The sequence below is a fragment of the Grammomys surdaster genome, unplaced genomic scaffold, assembly GCF_004785775.1.
Source record: "Grammomys surdaster isolate TR1022 unplaced genomic scaffold, NIH_TR_1.0 126391, whole genome shotgun sequence".
NCBI lineage: Eukaryota > Metazoa > Chordata > Mammalia > Rodentia > Muridae > Grammomys > Grammomys surdaster.
Window position 1 is genome coordinate 160191 of NW_021621185.1, and position 16205 is coordinate 176395.

The following is a 16205-nucleotide window of genomic DNA, read 5'->3' on the forward strand; positions in this document are numbered from 1 at the left end:
AGAGAGAGAGAGAGAGAGAGAGAGAGAGAGAGAGAGAGAGAGAGAGAAAGTGTTTTGTTTCTAGATCCCTAAAATTAGGTTTCTTAAAGTGAGAATTCCACATGAAACTGTTTTAGGTAAGTGGATAGCCCCAGAAGTTTTAAGCACCTTTCTAATGTAGATAATTTATTCACGTATACAGTCACTGGAGACAAAAGACATGAAATTAAAGGTACTCACACTTAAGTGTCACTCCTCTTGAGCAATGACTAAGGGGCTCTTACCAAGAGTGGGCACTTGGCCCACACATTATCACAATACTTATCTCCAGGGTGACACTCTTGCTTTTAGGCTGGGGAAGGGAAACGCTTTAGTCAGTAGCAGTCTGATGATGATAAATACCTATGACTAGCTACATTTGACTACCGCTTGGACACTTCGCATGTAAATATTCATTACTCCTCACAAAACTAAATATCCATAAACTCGTATGTTGCTTGGTTTAACTTTTATGTAACTAGCAGCCAGCGATTTATAAAGAAAAAAAAAATGTGGCCTGAAAGAAAATCATCTTGAAAGCCATAAAAACCGTTCAGCAAAAATGTATAGAGAGCTTTATATTTGCAATGCATACGGGTATCAAAAAAGATGGTTCCGAATTTAAATCATGCTAATATACAAGACTGTGTTCACAAACATTTAAAGTAAAATCACTTGCCCAATTTAATGAAGCCATGGAGCTAAGCAAATTACTGCCAATGTCTGGTATTAAAGATGGCAAGGAGTTTCACCTGGGTCTGAATCCCGGAATGCTTCATAAGCGGCCTGTATCGTAGGGTGTGCAGACGAAAACCACGTTAACGCTGCTCTACTATGTACTGCTGGGTGCACCCTCAGGAAACACTAGATGGGTAGCCACCTCCATGACTTCCGCAGTTCTAACGCCAGCTTTATTTGCTAAGACAGCCCGCAGCTGCTAGACTGGGCGGCGCCAGGGACAGCACAGCAACCGGGAGCAGTCCCGACGGCCATCCCAGAAAAACATTCGGGGTGCGTGGGACATCAGAAGGATTAGCTTTCATACTTTACGTGCGCAAGTGCGGGAAAGCGTATTTAAATGGCTGCATGTCCCGGTTGCGGCTCAACTGTCAAGGTGAACAGTACACTGAGGCTGTTTCCGGAGGCCGAGCCATTATTGAACGCCAGCCCTGGGACCAAATGTTCCCAGCTCAGACACGCGGGAACACTGAACGGCTGGCAGCCGCCGCAGGAAGTCCAGCCCCGGCCGGTGTCCGCCCGGAAGTAGCATGCCAGAAAGCTCCGCCCCCACCCCGCCCGCTCCCAGTTCCCGCACCGCGAGAACCCAACTTACGACGCCGGGGTCCTTGCCCCGCCCTCGACACGCGGCTCCCGCAGCCCCTGCGTCATGCGCCTGCGTGAGGCGAGTTTCTGAAGGGGCGGGGCAAGGGTCACGTGCCAGGAAGTACTGGCTCCCCACGCCGCCACCCCCCAACTCAGGCGGGGTGAGTTGGTTTGATGGTGACAACCAGCCTTCCCTGCTCTTTCACCATAAGTGGCATCATTTTCTTTTTTAAAAGAACGATTATTGGTCTCACTCTAAATTTATCCAAATTTAATGCACCCAGCAATCTCATGCCTAAGCGAAATAATACCTAGAACATAGGAAAACTTGACAGTCATATACTGCATACCCAAAGGTCCAATTCCATACTGTACAACATACAGGTTCCCATGTGTGATATGCTCTCTTTAATCTCTTTAACACAAATAACTTATTGCTTGAGATCCAAATAGGTTAAGTACATGTGTATACTAAAGCTTTTAAAAGTTAGATTTAAGGGGAGAGGGTGTGTTTTCACTTTCAATTTTTTAACTACCTACTTCGCTTTTGGTATTATATTAAAACCAACACAATAAGAGTTCCTCATTCGGCCGGGCAGTGGAGGCGCACGCCTTTAATCTCAGCAATTGGGAAGCAAAGGCAGGTGGATTTCTGAGTTCGAGGCCAGCCTGGTCTACAGAGTGAGTTCCAGGACAGCCAGAGCTACACAGAGAAACCCTGTCTTGAAAACCAAAACAAAACAAAACAGAATTTCTCATTCTTATGCTCAGAGGTAAAAGCTAAATGAGTCTTACAGGTTTGCAAGCGTTCTCCGTAAACCAGAGCAAGTACTTGTAAAGTAAGCTACTGTGGGGGCTGAGGTGGATCACTTGAACCCAAGTGTTGGGCAGCACAGAGACGCCGGTTGTTGTTTTTTTATTTAAGGGGGGGAGCAATGGAGTAAGAGTGCTTTGTAAACCTGGCAGCCTAAGTTGTAGCCCAGAGTCCATGGAATGATGAAAGAACTGACTCCACATAATATGTGGTATCATGCATGTCCCTGCTCACACAGAGTAATAAAGATTTGTAAAACCAATGATCCTTTGATGCAATAGCTTATAACCTTGGCTAGGCTTTAGATGTGCCTAGGAATTAAAAACAAACAAACAAACAAACAAACAACCACAAAAAAGAAAAACAACTTTGCCCAGTACACTAGATCAATGAAGTAGAAATCTTAGAAGAGATTCAATATATTTTTAATTTTCAAAATGATTCCGCTGTAACCCCAAAATTGGACATTGAAACCTGTATTTAACATACTAACACCAGGCAGTGGTGGCGTACGCCTTTAATCCCAGCACTTGGGAGGCAGAGGCAGGCGGATTTCCGAGTTTGAGGCCAGCCTGGTCTACAGAGTGAGTTCGAGGACAGCCAGGACTACACAGAGAAACCCTGTCTCGAAAAACCGAAAGAAAAACAAAAATAAAAACACACACACAAAAAAACATACTAACATAGTGATTTCAGTATTCCAAAGAACAGGGGAGCCTGAGACTCAGGGATCTTGTTCACTTACCCTGGAGTGTTGCATACATTTTTTAGCTTTCAAGATAAAGTTTTGCTATGTTATCCAGGTTGGTCTCAGACTTGTGAGCTCAATTGATTCTCTCAAATTACCCTCCAAGCTCTTTCAAGTCACAGCACTTACAGGTGTGTACTGCTATATCTGGCTTATCAAAACATTTACAAAATGAGCCCAAATAAATAAAACAGATAATCCCAGAATAATAGCTAGTGTTAGTTTCCTTCATACTATTCTTTTCACTATATAGTTTTACAATAACCAGTGATATTTTATAGAACAATGTCTTGGTTAGGGTTTTACTGCTGTGAACAGACACTATGACCAAGGAAATCTTATGAAGAACACCTAACTGGGGCTGATTTACAGGTTCAGAATTTCACTCTATTATCATCAAGGCAGGAACATGGAAGTGTCCAGGCAGACAAGGATATGGAGGAGCTGAGAGTTCTACATCTTCATCCAAAGGTAGACAGGAGAAAGTTGGCTTCCAGTTGGCTAGAACAAGGGTCTTAAAGGCCTCATCTGCAAAGGCACACTTCCTCCAAAAAGGCCACACCTACTCCAACAAGGCCACACCTACTTCAACAAGGCCACACCTCCTAATAGTACCACTCCGGGGCCAAGCATATTCAAACCACCACAATGTTCCTTTTCACCACTGATCAAACACTGGGTAATTATCACTTTCAAAAGTATAAAAAATTGAAATAATATTTGCTTTATCTACCAGCAGCCTTGATTTCTGAAAATATGTATTTTATGTATTTGTTTGTGTGCCTGTATATATATATATATATATATATATATATATATATATATATATGTGGCCCACATGCATGTAAGCACCTATAGAGGTCAGAAGAGAGTATTAGAACTTCTGAAATTGGAACTACAAGTGGTTGTAAGCTGCCATGTGTGTGCTGAGGACTGAATCTGAGTCCTCTGCACAAGCTCCTAGAAGATGCACCCTCTCTCCAGCCCCTGTCCCCAGTTCTGTTTGAGACACATGGAGCACACATTCAGCTTGAGTCACCAAATGATTAAATAAGAATTTCAGTTAGAAATGAAAAGTTTTCTTTCACTTAGCCTAATCTAACATTTAAAAATTTTTAATTCATTTTATATATGTATGGATCTTTTGTCTACATGTATGTCAGTACACGCACCACCACATGTGTTCCTGATTACCAAAGAGGCCAAAGAGGATATTTAATTTCTTGGGACTCTAGTTACAGATGTTGGGAGCTTCCATGTGGGTGCTAGGAATTGAGCCCAGGCCCCCTAGGAGATCAGTGAGTGTTCTTAACCACTGAGCCATTTCATCAGTGCATAATCTGACATTTTTAAAGGGATACATATTTTTGATTCATTGTCCTTCAATCTATTTCTAATTCAACACTTCAGTAAACACTCCTATATAAAACCAAATTTTTCCTTATCTTTATGAAAGTATTAATAGTAAATGCTTGGAAAGCTGTAATGGATAGTCATCTCTCTCTGCTTCCCAGGTACACACATATGATCACAAAAAATCATGTGTGTACTGTCATATACACTAAGAAATAGCACACCCCTTAAGTCTGTGTAAAAGTCTTTACAGCTGAGTAGAAGTCAAGACTCCTACTGCTCCCTCTAAGTGCTGCCTATGGCCATCTTACGGCACTTTTTACTTTTTGGCCATGATTTACATGTTTTCTTCCCATCTCAGTGGGTTGTTTTTTGTTTATTTGTTTTTGGGTTTTTTTTTTTTTATGGTTGTTTTTACTCTCCTGTGTTTGTAACTTTTAGACTGCTAGTGACACCCAGTGGTGCTTGTGAAAGCAAAACACAGTGGCTTTTCCTCTGTATTCTGTATTCTAGGGCAGTTTCAAGTTTCTCTTCTGAACTTCGGTGAGTTCAAGCCCTCTGTACTGAGTAGCAGGCTGCTTTTAAGCAGAGTTTCTAGGTACCACATTCCCTCCACTTAGAGAATTTAAACACTACAGTCATTAATTTTGTGAGCTGGAAGAGGCTGAGTGCTACTACAGGGAGATTTGAAGAATATTCACCAGTCTGGATTTCCTACAAACTTAAAACAAAATATTGATGCTAGTTCTCTTGTGATGCAAATCACACAGACACACAAAAAATTAGGGTGTCTGTCCTACTGCATTACTTTCCTATTCTGAATAAAACACCAAGACCAAGCCAGGTTATAAACGAACACATTTAATTTGGCTTACAGTTTTAGAGGGTGAAGTTCACAATGCAGGAGCAAAGGGGTGGAGACAGGAGGTTGAGAGGTTGAATCTTGATCTGAGAGTAGTAGGAATCTCATAAGTCTTTTGAAACCTCAAAGCTCAGCCCACTCCTCCAGTGACACACCTCAAACAAGACCACAATTCCTAATCCTTCCTAAGTTTTAACAACCAGGGACAGAGTAACCAAACATATGATCCTATGGGGGCTTTCTCCTTCAAACCTCCATAGTATACTTCAATGTATCATATCAACTGTGATTCCCAAACCAGTATCTTTTCCTCACACTTCACATTTCCCCCAGGTATCATGACAGAAACAGTGGTGTTCACTCAGAATCTCATAAACTCACAGCCCTGCTTACAAGCTGATCTTACAGGTGTGGCTGAAAATGCAGTGTGCATCCCTAGACCAAAAGAGAAAAGCTTATTAGGAGACCTTGGCAGTTGCCCTTTCACCTGTTACAAGAATAAAGGACAGACATTATAGATTTAGGATCCCCCACCAACCTGGGTCCCCAAGTAACTCTAGGTAACAAAGAGTGCATGTTTGTTTCTCCATCCTGAACCCATGCTGCGATTCATTAACTTCCATCAAACTTTGAAAGATCTATGATTTTGATGAAAAATGAACTTTTGTTGTATTGACAGACCAGATTGGTTAGTTTTCTGCCTGTTATGACAAAATATCCAACAGAACAATATGGTGAAGAGGGGAAGAAGGAAGAGAAGAAGGGAGGGAAGAAGGAAAAAAGGAAAGAAGGAAGAAAGGAAGGAAGGAAAAAAGGAAGGAAAGGAGGGAGGGAGGGAGGGAGGGAGGGAGGGAGGGAGGAAGGAAGGAAAGGAGGAAAGGAAGGAGAGAGGGATAGAGGAAAGGGGAGGAAAGATGAGAAGAAAGACAGGAGGAAGGAAGGCTGTCTTTTAGCTCTGACTTCAGAAGGTGCAGTGCATGGTGCACGGCCACCAGGGGTGTGGACAATAAGCCTATGTTACAGAGATTTCTCCTTAATATTTGGCAGACGGAAATCAGAGAGGAGGGGAATTCAGTGAGGAGTAACAATAATATGCACATGCCAGAAACATGCTTCCTTCACTCATTTCCCAGCAAGGTTTCTTATTATGGTTTCATCAACTCTTTAGGTCCTACCATCATGATCCCAGTATTTCAAGACTCTGTCTCAGAGATTTTCCTGTAGGTAGACTCTACTAATCAAGTAGGTGTTTCTCAGTCTAATCAAATTGACAGTGGAGTAATCACCACAAGGGCTCAAATTTTGGGATTGTTTATGATTGTAATTTGGCATAGTCTAATCTGATATCTCATAATTATATTCAATTCCATTATGTCCAAAATTAAAATAATAGTTTTCAGCTTGGCAACTTCCAAAACAGCAACCAAGAGTGAAGATCTAGCAAGATGAACTTTTTTAGGCACAGCCATCTCTGGTTACCTATGTAAAGGGATAGTATGCTAAGAACACCTAGGTCTCTACCATAAGCCTGGAGAAAGTCAATACTGTTACATATGGAGACAGAGGGGACAATGAAGTGCAAATTTATGGATTCCATTAAAAGTTCTGAGTGCCAATTCTCTAGCAGGCTGTCTTTAGCAGGCACATTACATACATTTCTGTGCTTTATTGTTTCAGTTAGGAACACTCTCTGACCACCCATGAGAAGGCTCCTTTGTCCCCTAACATCATCCACACAGCTAAGCCAGGACCAGTTTTATTCAGTTCTACTTCTGAAAGTACACTTGGGTTAACTGTCTTTCATCTTTTAGCTACTGAGAGTACCCTGTAGATGTTGTCTTTTATTTGTGTTGCACTTTGAGAAAACTATACCAACTTTCTCTTCTGCCTGAGAGAACCAACTGAGAATAGAAGGAAAGAGAACAATACAAGCTTTATTGAGTCATAAACATCTCAATTGGGACGGATTAAATATGTATTTAAAGAGTCTTGCTAACAGCCTCTAGAATTAAATTTACATATGCAAGTAGACACTTCCTTACTTCGGTCCTTTTGAAAGAACAAACCGCACTCTAGCGTTTCTTGCAGGCATATACACATTCTGCCTGCAGGAGAGAGAGAGAGAGAGAGAGAGAGAGAGAGAGAGAGAGAGAGAGAGGGCAGCCACTCAACCACATACATCAGAAGTGAGCAGGCGATGGTCCTTTGGGCTGGGGCAGACACAGAGTAGGTCTGCTCCTGTGGAGATACTGAATTCTGAGCCATCCTAGAGGAGCCACTGCACTCAGAGCAGCAGACACCAAGGTGGTTTGCATTTGGGAGACATCGTATCCTGAGCCATCCTAGAGGAACCACTGCACCCAGAGCAGAAGGATTTCCAGATCCAAGAGGTGGCCTGAGTCCCAGGAGTTCTTCCAGCCCAGGAGATTAGGATCATAAGACCACAGAGACATCTGGACTCTGAGGAGCTCTGACACAAGCAAGATAAGTGGAAATACAGACTCCAGTCTTACACAGTGAGGGCAGGTAACACTAGAGTTAACCAGATGGCGAAAGGCAAGCGCAAGGACATAAGCAACAGAAACCAAAGTTTCTTGGCATCATCAGTACCCAGTTCTCCCAATATAGCAAGCCCTGGACACCCCATCACACCTGAAAAGCAGGGTTCAGAATTAAAAACACTTCTCATGATGATGGTAGGGGATTATAAGGACATAAGTAACTCCCTTAAAGAAATACAGGAGAGTACAAGTAAACAAGTAGAAGCCCTTAAAGAGGAATCACAAAAATCCCTTAAAGAACTGCAAGAAAACACAAAGAAGGAATTAAAAAATATTCAGGATCTGAAAATGGAAATAGAAACAATAAAGAAAGCTCAAAGGGAGACAACCATGGAGATAGAAAACCTAAGAAAGAGATCAGGAGTCATAGACACAAGCATCATCAACCAAATACAAGACATAGAAGAGAGAACCTCATGTGCAGAAGATACCAAAGAAAACATTGACACAGTTGTCAAAGAAAATGCAAAATGCAAAAAACTCCTAACTCAAAACATCCAGGAAATCCAGGACACAATGAGAAAACCAAACCTAAGGATAATAGGTATAGATGAGAATGAAGATTCCCAACTTAAAGGGCCAGTAAATATCTTCAACAAAATTATTGAGGAAAACTTCCCCAACCTAAAGAACAAGATGCCCATAAACATACAAGAAGCCTACAGAACACCAAATAGACTAGACCAGAAAAGAAATACCTCCTGTCACATAATAATCAAAACATTAGATGCACAAAACAAAGAAAAAGTACTAAAAGCAGTAAGGGAAAAAGGTCAAGTAACATATAAAGGCAGACCTATAAGAATAACACCAGACTTCTCACCAGAGACTATAAAAGCCAGAAGAGCCTGGACTGACATCATACAGACCCTAAGAGAACACAATTGCCAGCTCAGACTACTATACCCAGCAAAACTCTCAATCACTACAGATGGTGAAGCCAAGATATTCCATGACAAAACCAAATTTGCACAATATCTTCCCACAAACCCAGCACTTCAAAGGATAATTGATGGAAAACGCCAATACAAGGAGGGAAACTACAACCTAGAAAAAGCAAGGAAGTAGTCTTCCAACAACCCCAAAAGAAGATAACTATACAAACATAATTCTACCTCTAATAACAAAAATAACAGGAAGCCACAATCATTTTTCCTTAATATCTCTTAATATCAATGGTCTCAATTCCCCAATAAAAAGATGCAGACTATCAGACTCGATACACAAACAGGACCCAGAATTTTGCTGCATACAAGAAACGCACCTCAGTGACAAAGACAGACACTACCTCAGAATAAAAGGGTGGAAAACAATTTTCCAAGCCAATGGCCCCAAGAAACAATCTGGAGTAGCCATTCTAATATGAAATAAAATCGACTTTCAATCAAAAAAGACAAGAAACTCATCAAAGGAAAAATCTACCAAGGAGAACTCTCAATTCTGAACATCTATGCTCCAAATGCAAGGGAACCTACATAAATAAAAGAAACTTTACTAAAGCTCAAAACACACATTATACCTCACACAATAATAGTGGGGGATTTCAACACCCCACTCTTAGTAATGGACAGATCATGGAAACAGAAACTAAACCAAGACACTTTGAAATTAACAGAAGTTATGAACCAAATGGACTTAACAGACATCTATAGAACATTTTATCCTAAAACAAAAGAATATACCTTTTTCTCAGCACCTCATGGTACCGTCTCCAAAATAGACCATATAATATGTCACAAAACAGGCCTCTACAGATACAAAAAGATTGAAATAATCCCTTGCATCTTATCAGATCACCACGGACTAAGACCGGTCTTTAATAATGACAAAACCAATGGAAACTCCACGTGCACATGGAAACTGAACAACTCTCTACTCAATGATGACTTGGTCAAGGAAGATATAAAGACAGATATTAAAGATTTTTTAGAATTCAATGAAAATGAGGATACATCATACCAAAACTTGTGGGACTCCATGAAGGCAGTGCTAAGAGAAAAACTCATAGCTCTAAGTGCCTACAAAAAGAAACTGGAAAGAGCACACACTAACAACTTGACTGCACAACTAAAAGCTCTAGAACAAAAAGAAGCAAATAAACCCAAGAGGAGAAGAAGACAGGAAATAATCAAACTCAGGACTGAAATCAACCAAATAGAAACAGAAAGAACAGTACAAAATATCAACAAAACCAGGAGCTGGTTCTTTGAGAAAATCAACAAGATAGATAAACCCTTAGCCAGATTAACCAGAGGGCACAGAGACAGTATCCAAATTAATAAAATCAGAACTGAAAAGGGAGACATAACAACAGAAACTGAAGAAATTCAAAAAATCATCAGATCCTACTACAAAGGCAAACTGGAAACTACTACTCAACAAAACTGGAAAACATGGATGAAATGGACAACTTCCTAGACAGATACCAGGTACCAAAGTTAAATCAGGAGCAGATAAACCATCTAAACAGTCTCATAACCCCTAAGGAAATAGCAGCAGTCATTAAAAGTCTCCCCACCAAAAAAAGCCCAGGACCAGATGGCTTTAGTGCTGAATTCTATCAGACCTTCAAGGAAGACCTAATACCAATTCTCTGCAAACAATTCCACAAAATAGAAACAGAAGAACACTACCCAATTCGTTCTATGAAGCTACAATTAACACTCATACCCAAACCCCACAAAGACCTGACAAAGAAAGAGAACTTCAGACCAGTCTCCCTTATGAACATCGATGCAAAAATACTCAATAAAATTCTAGCAAACCAAATCCAAGAACACATCAAAACAATCATCCATCATGATCAAGTAGGTTTTATCCCAGGAAGGCAGGGATGGTTGAGTATATGGAAATCCATCAATGTAATCCACTATATAAACAAACTCAAAGAAAAAAAACCCATGATCATCTCACTAGATGCTGAGAAAGCATTTGATAAAATTCAACATCCCTTCATGATAAAAGTCTTGGAAAGATCAGGAATTCAAGGCCCCTACCTAAACATAGTAAAAGCAATTTACAGCAAACCAGTAGCCAACATCAAATTAAATGGAGAGAAACATGAAGCAATCCCACTAAGATCAGGGACTAGACGAGGCTGCCCACTCTCCCCCTACCTATTCAATATAGTACTGGAAGTCCTAGCCAGAGCAATTAGACAACAAAAAGAAGTCAAAGGGATACAAATAGAAAAGGAAGAAGTCAAAATATCACTATTTGCAGATGATATGATAGTATACTTAAGTGACCCCAAACCTTCCACCAGAGAATTCCTAAACCTGATAAACAACTTCAGCAAAGTGGCTGGTTATAAAATCAACTCAAACAAATCAGTAGCCTTCCTCTACATGAAAGATAAACAGACAGAAAAAGAAATTAGGGAAATGACACCCTTCACAATAGTTGCAAATAATATAAAATACCTTGGTGTGAATCTAACCAAGCAAGTGAAAGACCTGTATGACAAGAACTTCAAGTCCCTGAAGAAAGAAATCGAAGAAGATCTCAGAAGATGGAAAGATCTTCCATGCTCATGGATTGGCAGGATTAATATAATAAAAATGGCCATCTTGCCAAAAGCAATCTACAGATTCAATGCAATTCCCATTAAAATTCCAACTCAATTCTTCACAGAGTTAGAAAAGGAAAGTCTCAAATTCATATGGAATAACAAAAAACCCAGGATATCGAAAACTATTCTCAACAATAAAAGAACTTCTGGAGGAATCACCATCCCTGATCCCAAGCTGTACTACAGAGCAATAGTGATAAAAACTACCTGGTATTGGTACAGAGACAGGCAGGAAGATCAATGGAATAGAATTGAAGACCCAGAAATGAACCCACACACCTATGGTCACTTGATCTTTGACAAAGGAGCTAAAACTGTCCAGTGGAAAAAGGACAGCATTATCAACAAATGGTGCTGGTTCAACTGGAGGACAACCTGTAGAAGAATGAAGATTGATCCATTCTTATCTCCTTGTACAAAGCTCAAGTCTAAGTGGATAAAGGACCTCCACATAAAACCAGATACACTGAAACTAATAGAAGAGAAGGTGGGGAAGAGCCTCGAATACTTGGGCACAGGGGAAAAGTTCCTGAACAGAACACCAATGGCATATGCTCTAAGATCAAGAATTGACAAATGGGACTTCATAAAATTGCAAAGTTTCTGTAAGGCAAAGGACACTGTCAATAGGACAAAACGACAACCAACAAATTGGGAAAAGATCTTTACCAATCCTACATCTGATGAGGGCTAATATCCAATATATTCAAAGAACTCAAGAATTTAGACTCCAGACAACCAAATTACCCTATTAAAAAATGGGGTATAGAGCTTAACAAAGAATTTTCAACTGAGGAAACTCGAATGGCCGAGAAGCACCTAAGGAAATGTTCAGTATCCTTAGTCATCAGGGAAATGCAAATCAAAACAACTCTGAGATTCCATCTCACACCAGTCAGAATGGCTAAGATTAAAAACTCAGGTGATAGTAGATGCTGGCGAGGGTGTGGAGAAAGAGGAACACTCCTCCATTGTTGGTGGGACTGCAAGATGGTCCAACCACTTTGGAAATCAGTCTGGCAGTTCCTCAGAAAAGTGGACACAGCATTACCTGAGGATCCAGCTATACCACTCCTAGGCATATACCCAGAAGATGCTCTAACATATAACAAGGACATATGCTCAACTATGTTCATAGCAGCCTTATTTATAATAGCCAGGAGCTGGAAAGAACCCAGATGTCCTTCAATTGAGGAATGGATTAAAAAAAATGTGCTATGTTTACACAATGGAGTATTACTCAGCTATTAAAAACAATGAGTTCGAGAGTTTCCTAGGTAAATGGATGGGACTAGAAATTATCATCCTGAGTGAGGTAAGCCAATCACAAAAGAACACACATGGTGTTCACTCACTGATTATTGGATATTAGCCCAGAACCTTGAAATGCCCAAGATGCAACTCACAGGCCACATGAAGCTCATGAAGAAGGAAGACCAAGTGGGGGTGATTTGGTCCTTCTTAGAAGGAGCAACAAAATACTCAAGGGAGCAAATATGGAGACAAAGTGAGGGACAGAAACTGAAGGAGGGGCTGTCTGAAGACCATTCCACCTGAGTATCCATCCCATGTGTAGTCACCAAAGGTAGATGCTGATGTGGAAGTCAGGAAGTGCATGCTGATAAGAGCCTGATATAGATGTCTCCTCAGAGGTCTGCAAGAGTCTGACATATTCAGAGGCAGATGCTCACAACTAGCCATTGAACTGATAATGGGGTTCCCAATGGAGGAGTTAGAATGAAGCCCATTGGAGCTGAAAGGGTTTGTGGCCCCATGAGGGGAGCAACAATACCAACCAACCAGAGCTCCCAGGGTCTAAACCACCAGCCTGGGAGCACTTAGGGAGGGATCCAGGGCTTCAGCTGAATATGTAAGAGTGGAGGGCCCTGCTGGGCATAGGTGGAAGAAGAGATCCTTGACTTCCTGAAGGCTGGAGGCCCCATGGGGTGGGAATTTTGAGGGTGGGGAGGTGGGAGTTGGGGGGTAGGTAGGGGTTACATCTGCAGAGAAGAAGGTGGAGGGGTGAGAGGATAGGGGGTTCCTGGCTGGGTGGGGGATAGGGTAAGGGGACAACATATGAAATGTAAATAAAACATCCAATAATTAAAAAACAGATGTAAGCAGGCGAAACATTCCTCATTCTTTCTGGTAGCGCTTGTGACCTAACATCCAGCCATGAATACACAGCTGATGGTGCACACCTTTAATCCCAGCACTTAGGAGGCAGAGGCAGGCAGATTTCTGAGTTTGAGGCCAGCCTGGTCTACAGAGTGAGTTCCAGGACAGCCAGGGCTATACAGAGAAACCCTGTCTCAAAACAAAACGAAACAAAATGAAATGAAATGAAACGAAACGAAGAATACACAGCTCCCAATAGGAGATGGAGAAACACAGGAGTTTACCAGGGGTTTTGCACTGGGTCTGTAGCAAGTCTTCAGTAGCAAGCCTGGCTTAGCAAATCCATACAGAGCTAAGGAGTTCCAGTAAAGGGCCTCTAAGTATAAGCTGCTGCTTCCTGACCTTGAGCAGTGCCCAGAGTGTCTATCATCTACACTCTCAGTAAATGAAGAAAGACCAAAAAAGACAAAGACCTTAGGGACCAGGCACAGCCAAGATGAGACTATACAAAGGCTGTCTTTCAGTACACTGGACTTTTAGACCACAGTGGGTCTAAAACATGTAGTAGTAACATGTAACTATTACTAGTAACATGTACTGCTATTAGAAGTAGTGATGTTAAGAGAACTCAGACTTCAAGTTTCCTCCATGCCTGGGTCCTTTCCAGAGTAGAGTCCCCAGTGTTTAGTATGCATTTCCTGAACACAAAGATATTTTCTACATCATAAAATCAGGAAGTTAGCCAGGATTCCTTCCTATTATTTAATTCTCAAATCCAGTTCAAAACCAAGACTACATTTAGATGCCATGTTTCTTTGACTTCCTTAAGATTAAATTAATGAACCAGCCAGGCAGGGACCTTGAAAACAAGCAGTTCTTCTTTTATCCTTTGTCAGATATGTTCTTTGTTCTGTCTTGTCTGGAAGCCAGAAATGCCAGAAGTGGTATTTGGATCCCCTAATTCTAAGTCTGGTTGTTTGCTTGTTTGCTTGCTTGCTCGCTGTTTAATTTTTTGTCTACTTTCACACAGCTTCCTGGAAGCAGACTGTGAGCAAGAGCAGTCAAGATGCCCACTCCTTTTGGTGAGTAGCCTTGCAGCTGGATCTCAGGGTTTTAGGGCTGGGAAAGATTTGTAGCTGTTAGACTCTTAGTAGTGATGATATAGTTGCTGGACCTTGTGCATTCAGCTGCCAGCTTAATTTTATCTCCTTTTGTTCACAGTCTGTCTATGCTCAGATGCTCCTCCTACAACCTAATTCCAACTATCTGAGTTCCCATGACCACCTAAGGGCCACCATCAGCCCTAAAACCTTCTAGATTCCAATTTCAACCATCTCTTAAATCATTTCAGTTTCAGCTCTTAGAGAGAATATTAAAGGGATTAACAATCTTAGAGGCCATTGAAGATGGACGCCCTCTCTCATGGACAGTTTCAGACTCTATCTTCTATTTCCCTGGTAACATTAGAAAGGGAAATATCACAGCTGCCCCTCCAGACTTAAAATACCATATGAAGAGGGAGAGATATGAGGACTTTGCAGAGACCCAACAAGGGAAAGCTATTTTCTCATGGTCAAAAGAATGAATACTGAGTTCTACATTTGGCCTTGAGTACAAACATTGGATTCTGATCTGCTCTGAAGATTAAGACATTACTTACTCCCGTCTCTTGTGTTAAAGTGAATCCAGCTGGGCCTGCCTGCCTGCCACCTGTCCAGAGGCTCATCCCACGGAAAATCTGATAAGAAGGTTGAAAGGAATAATTATGTATTTAATTAAAACAATATACTTTTACTTCCTACAAGTCCCTCTGCATGAGCCTGCCTTGTTAGTTTCTGCCACAGTACTATTAAACCCACCCTGCCCAAGTTCTAATTCAAAAGACAGTAGCCTTTTCTTTTCTTTCTTCCAGGTTATTTTCAGACACCAGTCACAAGCCTAAGCAGCTTCTAAATCCATTTTAAAATTCTTTTATTAATAAAAGTAGAAGCCCTGAAAGGGAAGCCTGATTTTCCAGCAATACGAATTCCTCAGTGTTTTCTTAACATTTGTGACATGGATGTCTTCTTCCTCTCTCTTCCTTTTTGAGACAAGAACTGATCTCACGCCTCTGCCTCTTGAGTACTGAGTTTAGAGGGACGAGCTACTATGCTAAACAACATTGAGCTTGTCTGATCTTTCCTCCTGGCTGACTAACAGAGATGAGTTTTAAGCCTTTCTAGCCTCATTAGTTTGTCTCATTGTGCAACGACATTGCCATCTGCCTCCTCAGGCTACTTTGAGACACTATGGTTCTTTACCCCAGGTCCCAAGCTAAGATAGTGTCCACCTGGCTTTTTCTCATCTTCTGGTTTTAGGACTGAAATGTTTAAAATGGTGGTACAGGGGGAAGAAATAGAAATAATAGAGGTAGAATATCTTTGTAAAATCTGTAAAAGTAATAATTTAGTTTCAAGAGATCATTGTCTCTTTTCCTTTTGTCATTCGCTTTGGGTTTAGCCTAAGGGGAGATGAATTTGATACAAATGTAGTCTTTAGTAGGAAATGTTTATATGCTTTATAGATATTCCCACTGTTTACTAAATGACTTGTCTGGTATGCCCATGCCGAGGTAAAAGCTGATGTTTTAGCAACAAGTGAATGTGCAGGTAGGTTAGCAAGATGGGTTAGTGGGTAAGTGTTTATTATGAAGCCTGATGACCTGAATTCTGTATCTTCAATTTACATGGTGAAAGGAGAGCCAACTCCTGAAAGATGTCCTCTGTCCTTCACAGATGGTCCGTGGTACACAGTACAAGTGCCTATTTACAAACACATACACATAGATGCACACACAC

At 41.1% G+C, this 16205-nt stretch overlaps 1 protein-coding gene across 6 annotated transcripts in view; it reads right to left on the minus strand.

The window, feature by feature from the left end:
* The window catches only part of Rfesd (Rieske Fe-S domain containing), a 15413-nt gene extending 14028 nt beyond the window's left edge, over positions 1-1385 (minus strand). The window contains exons 1-2 of one of the 6 annotated variants that reach the window (XM_028760142.1): positions 1352-1385; positions 220-331 (exon numbers count right to left, since the gene is read on the minus strand). The gene's annotated coding sequence lies outside the window, so the exon portion shown is untranslated. Of the gene's footprint in view, positions 1-219; positions 332-697; positions 1250-1351 lie in introns of those variants that run through there. The other 5 variants (XM_028760141.1, XM_028760140.1, XM_028760144.1 and 2 more) reach the window with 5 other exon arrangements.
* Between the last annotated feature and the right edge of the window lie 14820 nt (positions 1386-16205).